The following is an 8,717-nucleotide window of genomic DNA, read 5'->3' on the forward strand; positions in this document are numbered from 1 at the left end:
GTTTGCGAGCTCCGAGGCCGCCGAGGCACAGATACAGCCGGCCGCGGCGGCCCCGCCTCTCAGCGCAGCCCGCCCGCCCTGCCGCTCGGGAAGGCGAAGGGGCGGTCCTCGCGGCCGCGGCTCGCGCGCCTTCTCCCCGCCTCAGCAGAGGGCGGACCGCCGCCGAGGGCTGGGCGGCCGGGCGGTTGTGCGCGGGTGAGCGCCTGCGCCCGCAGTCCCGGACCGCCCCCTCCAGCCTTCCCAGCTTTGACCTCGGCGCAGCTCACTGCGCGCGGCCCCGTCCGCCGGGCACGCGGACTGACCTCAGAGCGCCTCACCTCTTCACACTCCGTGCCTAGCAGACCAGTGACCTGCCTCGGCTACCCGTGTTGTTCTTGTACTGGTGCTCCCGTCCATAGAGCGGTTCGAGGCACTCCGTTTCCTTTCAGACGAACGGTGTTCTGTGGAGTTTAGGGTTATGCTTGGGGACATGAGAGTGCCTAGACGAATCTGCTGGGACGCGCGTTACCTGTTGGCTTTGTGCAGAGGCGGTGTGCGTGCAGTTTCTTAGGACAGACTGATAAGGCACCCTAAGAAGCGCACTAGAATTTGATGCTTATTTATGGGCGCCATCCAAAGCTCAGAATTTCGTGCTTTAGTCCCACAGAACACAATATGACTGATACTGGCTTTGACATCTTGGCCTACCTTTACCTCGACCTAATTTTCGGTACGACTTGCATTGTGAACTGCAAGACATAAAAAGAGACTTAAAAACATAAACCTGAATTTTATATTGAAACTGGGGATTTCTGTTTTTAAATGTGTAGGAACCATCACCTTCAAATAAAACAATCTTCTTTTCTCTACAGACTAATACACTATAATTAACTGGGGTTAGGAGCAAATGTTCCCCAAACGGGTAAATTTGCCCCCAATTGAGAATGCTAAGACCATCTTTGAAATCCCTGTTGGTGACCTCAGCTGTGAACCCAAATGTTGACGATTGAGTCTACCCAGAGGCGCCTGGGAAGAAAGGCCTAGTGATCTACTTCACAGTTCTACTGTGACACCCATGGAGTCATCATGGGTCAGAATCGACACCACTGCAACCGGTAAGATCATCTTTTGCCTTTCCTTCTCTCTTGTACCCAAGCTACTGAAAACAGTCTGTTTTGTGGTTTCTTATGAGACTTTGAGAGATGCTATTTAAAACTCTGTTTTCTGAACCCATTCAAACCAAAATGGTGTATTTGCAGTTATCACTCCTTTGCAAGGTCTCCAATATGCAGGTGGACCTCTGTGTTAATAATAGAAAGGTACCCCGACCTTGCCGACTGATTACAAAAGGAGCCTCCTCTGGGTACACCAGTTAGGAAAATGTTCTTTCCTTCTGAGCTGTTAAGGCGTTCTGAAACAGGGCAGTTTAGAGATCAGAGACTGACTTGGACTTCAGGCCACTTTGACAAGTACCTTTCCGTCTACACAATTTTCTGTGGTGGTCCTGAATCAACATACTTCATTCTGCTCAGAATTTTTAAATAGGTTTCTGACTTATGCACTGTGCTACCTGAAATTGGCCTTTGGCAGTCTAATTTAATGGTGCAGTCTTTGTGGTAATAGCACATTAAATAGCGTTAATAAGATGTATGACAGGCATAGTTACATTTATTGAGTGTAAACTGTGTGCCAGTGCATCACTATGCTAGAAAAGGACCATGAATGCACATCTCACTGATAAATTACTCTTTTCAGAAATCTAATTATTAGAGTAATAAAAAAAAAAAAAACTGTTGCCATTGAATCTATTCCAATTCAATGTAGAACTGCTCCAAAGTGTTTCCAAGGAATGCCTGGTGGATTTGAACTGCCGACCTTTGGGTTAGCAGCTATAGCACTTAGACCCCACACCACCAGGGTTTCCAGAGTTATAAAGGTAAGTTTTATAAATATTATTGGAAAGAGTCAATGATTGGAAAGAGTCAATGAATAAGAACCCATAAAACCGAAAAAACCAAACCCAGTGCCATCGGGTCGATTCCGACTCATAGCGACCCTATAGGACAGAGTAGAACTGGCCCTGTAGAGTTTCCAAGGAGCGCCTGGTGGGTTCAAACTGCTGACCCTTTGGTTAACAGCTGTAGCACTTAACCACTATGCCACCAGGGTTTCCTAAGACCCCATAAACAGGTATTATAATGACTAGTAGAAAATAAGTTTCCTAATTGAGAAAATCACTATTATGGATAAAATGCCCAAAATAATCTCATATAAGACTCCTAAGAACTTTACCAATTAGTTATTTAAAATCAAGCAGTTACTTTCAGAATTTAAATTCCAAGCAGTTTGAGAAGTTAGTATACCATACTATCAATTAATACATTAATATGCTGCAGCACAACCTCCCAATATCAGTGCCTTAATGCAACAAAGGCTTGTTTTTCACGTTCTCTAGTTAGCAGTATTTGACCAAGTTGATCAAGCCCTCCTTTTTTTGAACCGTATTCTTCAGTTGGGCTCCTAGTTCTCTTGATTCTGCTTCTACCTCATTGGCCACTTGTTTTCAGGCTCTTTCCCCAGGTTTTCAGTTTCCAGACCTCTAAACATTTGAATACACCGGAGCTCAGTCCTCACATCTATTCTCTTAAGACCTTTGACTTTAAATGTCTTTGATTTCCAAATTTATATTATCCAGGACCTTATCCCTGAATTCCAGACTCATATACAAGTGTCTATTCAACATCTCCATTTGGATATCTAATAGATGTCTCACATTCAACTTGACCAAATGGAACTCTTGGTTTTGACCTTCCTCAAACATGCTTCCTCTCAAATTAACATCTCAGCAAATGACATCTCCATTTTAGTCACTGAGTACAATAACCAGGAGTTTATCCTTTATTCCTTTTTCCTGACCTCTTCAATCCATCAGCAAGACCAGCCACTTCAAACTATCTCAGTGCTACCACCTAAGAGCAAACCACCATCATCCCACAACTGATTATAACAATATCCTCATAAATAGTGTTCATTCTTTGACTTTTGTACCCCTACAGTCTATTCACCACATGACAGAGTGATACTTGAGAAACAATTTCAGAGCATATCACTCTTCTATTCAGAATCCTCCAGTACATAGAAACAGACTGCAAGAAAACCCAGTTGGAATTAAGAGGAAAAAAAAAATCCTAAAGCAGGTATTGTAAGTACCAAGTGTGATGGTGAGCATGGTAATGCTCATCAGAGAGGATCTGCCATAGGGGAGACACTATACTACCAGGCAGAAAACCACAATATATAAAGGACTTCTACTAATCAATAATGACAAAAAAAAGATCCAATTAAAAATAAGAGAAAAGACTTAATGGACACTTCACAAAATTAGATAAACAGATGTCTAACAAGCACATAAGAAAGTGCTTAACAGCACTAATTTTCGGGCATATGCAAATAAATCCGCAAAAAAAATAGCACTTCATACCCGCTACAACAGCTAAACTTACAAGGACAATATGAAACAAGTAGAAAGCTCATACATTGCATGTAGGTATGTAAAATGGCACAACCAATTTGAAAAAAATGATATGGCAGTTTCACATAGTTAAACATGTATCTGTCCTTTAAGGCCAAAATATCAATCCTAAGTATTTACTCAAAAGAAATAGAAACATATGTCCACGTAAAGACTTGAACAGAAATGTTCATGGCAGCTTCATTCACAATAGTCAAAACTGGGAATAAACCAAATATCCATTAAGAACAAGAGATTGGATAAACAAATTACGATACAGTCATACAATGTAATACCACAGAGAAATAAAGAAAAATGAATATCTGATACACACAACAAGGATGAATCTGAAAAAAACAGTATGTGGGGCAAAAGAAGTTAGACACAAAACAGTGCATATTGTATGATTCTATTCGTGCAAAGTTCACAACAGACAGAACTAATCTCTGGCGACAAAAGCTGGAACGATTGCCTATGGGAATAGGAGTAATTGGAAGGGGCCATGAGAGAGCTTTCTGGGGTGATAGAAATATTCTATATTTTATTTGTCTACTTAAGACCTGTACATTTTACTAAATATAAATTTTTGCCTGAAAATAATTTAAAGTAAAAGAGTATAATCCAACATCTTAGATTACCTCTCTGATACTAATCTATCACTTGCTGTCTCTGCTCCAGACCCCCTGGCTTTTTGTTGTTCCTGATCCTTTATACTTGATATTCTTTCTGCTTGAAAATACTCTTACCCCAGATAGCCACACAGTTTTGCTTCTTACCTTAAGTCTCTGTTCAATGAAGACCTCAGATCAACCTTACCACCTTATATAAAGTGTCACTTTCCCCCCTCCATCACAATCTGTACCCGTATTCTGCTTTAGTTTTCGTCTCCTTCTTAGCACTTATCACCATTGTATATAAGAACAGAGACTTGTTTCTTTTGTTAACTGCTGTATCACCAACCCTTAGGACACTGCCTGGCACCCAGCAGGCTCCTTTCAAATATTTGTTGAAGAGTTGTTACACTGAACATATGTTCAAGGTAACTATATTGAAAAATCATAAGTATATTCAGTCAAAAGTAATATTTTTGGGGTGAATGCTATGTCTACATTGTAAATTAATCCTGGAATAGCTATTATTAGAGGATTACTGGATTTACCCAGCAGGCCCCATACAAGATTATCGGGCTCCTTTTATATTTTCTGGAAACTTTGTGATAAGGAAGACAAAGAAAGTGAAATATCTAAACAGCTTTTACATCCTTCTCCACAGAGAATTCTGACAATTTTCTGCAGAGGAAAGGAAGAGTATCAAGATGAAATTTTACAGAGAGATGCAGTTGATGTTTGCATTAAAACCAAATTAAATTGCTTGGATTTTTTCATCTGTTTAGTTGATCAGCAAACATCTGCACTAAAGATTCTGTAGAGAACACAAAGATAAACTCTTGCTCTTATGGGGCTTACGTTCTAATGGGTATAGGCAGACAATAAACATGTAAACAAATAAATGAATAAAATAACCCTAGTTAGTAATAAAGGAGCCCTGGTGGCACTGCTGCTAACTGAAAGTTTGGTGGTTCAAACCCACCAGCAGCTCCAAGGGAGAAAAGACCTGGCAGTCTCGGAATAGACTTGATGCCAATGGGTTTTGGTTTTCCCTTAAAGATTACAGGCTAGGAAACCCAGTGGTGCAGTTCTACTCTGTCCCATAGGGTTGCTATGAGTCAGAATGGACTTGGTGGCAGTGAGTTTGTTTTTCCTGATATTAGGCAACAAGAGGAGATGTTGGATAAGTAGTAGAGTAGGTGAATCTCCTATGAGGATAGAAGTCTTGAGATACAAATATGAGTCATCAACGCAAAGATCTTATGGATTTAATTCCTCCCAAAATTTGTGTTGGAATCCTAAGTCCTGTACCTGCAGCTATAATTCTCTTTGGAAAGAGGCTTTTCTTCTTTATGTTAATGAGGTCATATCAGTAAGGGTATATCCTAAACCTAATCACTTGTGAGTGATAAAAAAAGCAGATTAGACGCAGAAGCAAGCACAGATTGGGGAAGATAGATTGCCAGGGAACCAAGCAGCCAGCACTACGGAAGTTGAAAGAGATAAGAATCTTTCCCAAAAGCCTTCAGAGAGAGCCTTTCCTGTAGCTGGTGCCTTGAATTCAGACTTCTAGCCTCTTGAACTGTGACAAAATAAACGTCTGTCCTTTACAGCCACCCACTCATGGTATTTCTGTTACAACCGTACTACCCATTGCCTTTGAGTAAATTTCAATTTATAGTGACCACCTGTAGGGCAGAAAAGAACTGCCCCATGTGGTTTCCGAGGCTGTAATCTTTATGGAAGCTGAGTGCCACCTCTTTCTCCTGAGGAGCAGCTGGTGGGTTCAAGCCGCCGACCTTTCAATTAGCATTCAAGCACTTAACCACTGCACCACCATGGCTTCTCAGCGGCACTAGCTAACTAAAGCAGAAGGTATTTAAATCATGGGAATAAGTGATAAGACCTGAAGGGAGTTTATAGCTAGAGTACTAAAGAGGGCCACAGAGAGTTAAAGAAGGTGAAGGTAGGAATGCCATTGACAAGGAATAGACATTGAGGTAGGAATAAAAGTGGTCACTGGAATCATGTAAGTCAAGGGAAAAAGAAGTGTGACTATTACATTGAGCCAAATGAAGTTGTCAAATCATTTAGGCCTACAAAAACAGAATTTCATATGGTTCAACCTAATAGAAAGAAAGAATGGTCAGCTATGTCAAATGCTGCTGAGAGATCAAGTATAATGAAAATAAGCATGGAGAATATGGTGACATGTAGGCCCCTGGTGACTTTGACAAGAGCAGTTCCAATGGAATAGGGATCAAAGCCTTGTTTTATTGAGTTCAAGGGAGAGTCGTACTGAGAAATGAATCAATTTTCTAGATTAAGAGGGACATGGGTTTAGGAGAGTTTCCTTAAAGACAGGAAATTCTAGAAATGTTAAATTAATGTTCTATGCTGGTGAGAATTAACCAAATGAAAGGGAAACATTTACGGTGCATCGGGAGAGGGGATAATGGAGGGGGACATTCCTTGAATGGTAAAAATGTTGGGATCCAGAGCTCAAAGGTGATTTTGGCTTCTGATAAGATCAGGGAATCTTGTTCCATTTAGAATGAGAGGCAGAGAATGTGGGTAATGAAACAGGCAGTTGAATAATTTTAGAAGAGGAAGATGTGGTGATTAATTGTGGGATTAATTCTATTTTGTTTCTTTGTCATATATAACTTGGTATACTATTCTTAAATGTCTAATATTAGACATTTCTTAGTGTAGTGCAGTGAATTACTCGATATGGCCTTCCTAGACATAGTCTTTGTGACTCTCACAAAATGATTGGGTGGGACTATGCAAATAAGTTCTTGTGGCCCACCAAGGGGATTGGACAGCCTGCTAATAATGCAGATAATGTGCATGGAACGCTGGTGGGGGTAGTACCATGAAAATAAGATGTATGGAACTCTAACAAGGGGATTGGTTAATTTTGCCATCCTACTAGGTTTAAAGGATCTGATCCCAGAAGTGGAGAGGGGGGCCTCATTACCAACAAAAGAAGAGTCAGGAGCGCAGCGTGTCCTTTGGACCCAGGGTCCTCGTGCTGAGAACCTCCAAGACCCAGGAGACAGAGAGAGCTGTAACACTGGAGAAGGTGTGAGACTGGGAGAAGGGTAGCAGAGAAATGGCAACAGCAGAACCAGGAGACTGGTATAGGACAGTGCCATGGGCTTTCCAGCTCACAGAGCAAGATGGCTACAATGGGCATGCTGAGCCAAGGTGTGAAAGAACTAAACACCTTTGAGCAGAAGGCTTACTGGTGAAATGGGGTGCCTCCAGATACTTGTTGGTGGAACTAGGTTCTCCAAGTCATGGGGCAAGAGAGTTGAGCGCCTTTGGGCAGGAGGCTTGCTTGGCGGAGCCACTCACCCACGGAGCAAAAGAGCTGAGTGCCTTTGAACCTGAGGTTTACTGGCAGAGTGGGGTGCCTCTGGGAGCTAAAGAGCTTTTTAACACTTGCCCAAGGAGGGCAGAGGACAGGCCAAGGGGGCCAAGGGGCCAAGAGAGAGAGGCCTGCTTGTGGGTACCACCTAGAAGCTATCCTGACTGAAGGGCTGTATCCTAAATTGTTCCTAATCCTAAATTATAACCTGTTACTTCTTTAGTAAACCCTTGAACTGTGAGTATGATCTGTGAGTTCTGTGTGGTCATTGCAACAAATTACCGAATAAGCCAACCCAGCAGAAAGTAGAGAGTACTGTGGGAGGGATGCTGTTGTCAGAATTGGTAAAAAGGTTGGAGGGTAAAGGTGCATTTGGTTTCCACCTCATAGGAATCAGCCTTGAGCTGATGCTGATCTTGATTCTCCTGCTCTCCTGTGAAGTTAAATGAGGTCTGGTGCCATGATGCCATTTTTATACTTAGCACAGTTTAGATACATATTACTATATTAAAGGCGCTATAATTTTGCCCTGATCTGAAATTCCTAAGTTCTGTCTTCTCTTACAACGCAGAAAATACTTTCAGAATGACATTTCTATTTTAATACGTTCACCTCAGCATGACTATCTTTTGAGGATAGCAGGGTGTTTATAATTTATTATATTTCTTATTTATGAATTTCCATGTATCTCATTAGGAAGTTGCTGTCCAATACTGAGTCTAGCTTGTTTTTCAAAATACATCTTAAGATCTTGAAATGATACAACCTACGAGAGTTTAGCAACATCTCACTAATCACATTTTGCATGACTTTAATTGCCCTGAGTGCACTTATTGCTGGTTTGGAATCCTGTGTCACATTGTTGCTTGCCATCACTGCACTGCTGTGGGAGGACATGTTCCTTTGGCAAATCAAAGTTTTCTGATTTGAATTCTTTGACTGAAAGTTGGCAGAGCATTTCAGATTGGCAGGACATTTATCATCCCTATCTTCCCTCCTGATTTGATGAAGGAAGCACCCCACCACCCACACATACACCAAAAACCCAGCTTCATGTGGGCTCTGGATCCCCTATACCTCACTGACTTGTGTTCTCCCAGTTACTTCCCACCCACCCCCAACACACCCATGAACAATTTCTCTCTACTGGATCTTTCCTATCACACATATGACATTTTATTATCTTCTCATTTAAAAATTAAAAAAAAAAAAAACTCTTGTCCTTTTCTCCATTATATATAGA

The 8,717-nt window shown here is 41.6% G+C and overlaps 1 long non-coding RNA gene across 1 annotated transcript; it reads left to right on the forward strand.

The window, feature by feature from the left end:
* Nucleotides 1-84: 84 nt before the first annotated feature.
* On the forward strand, nucleotides 85-8,066 carry LOC126069631 (uncharacterized). Its single transcript, XR_007515985.1, has 3 exons — nucleotides 85-709; nucleotides 852-1,094; nucleotides 7,037-8,066. It is a non-coding gene; the product is annotated as an uncharacterized LOC126069631 (long non-coding RNA).
* Nucleotides 8,067-8,717: the final 651 nt, after the last annotated feature.

The sequence above is a fragment of the Elephas maximus genome, chromosome 2, assembly GCF_024166365.1.
Source record: "Elephas maximus indicus isolate mEleMax1 chromosome 2, mEleMax1 primary haplotype, whole genome shotgun sequence".
NCBI classification, from domain to species: Eukaryota; Metazoa; Chordata; class Mammalia; order Proboscidea; family Elephantidae; genus Elephas; species Elephas maximus.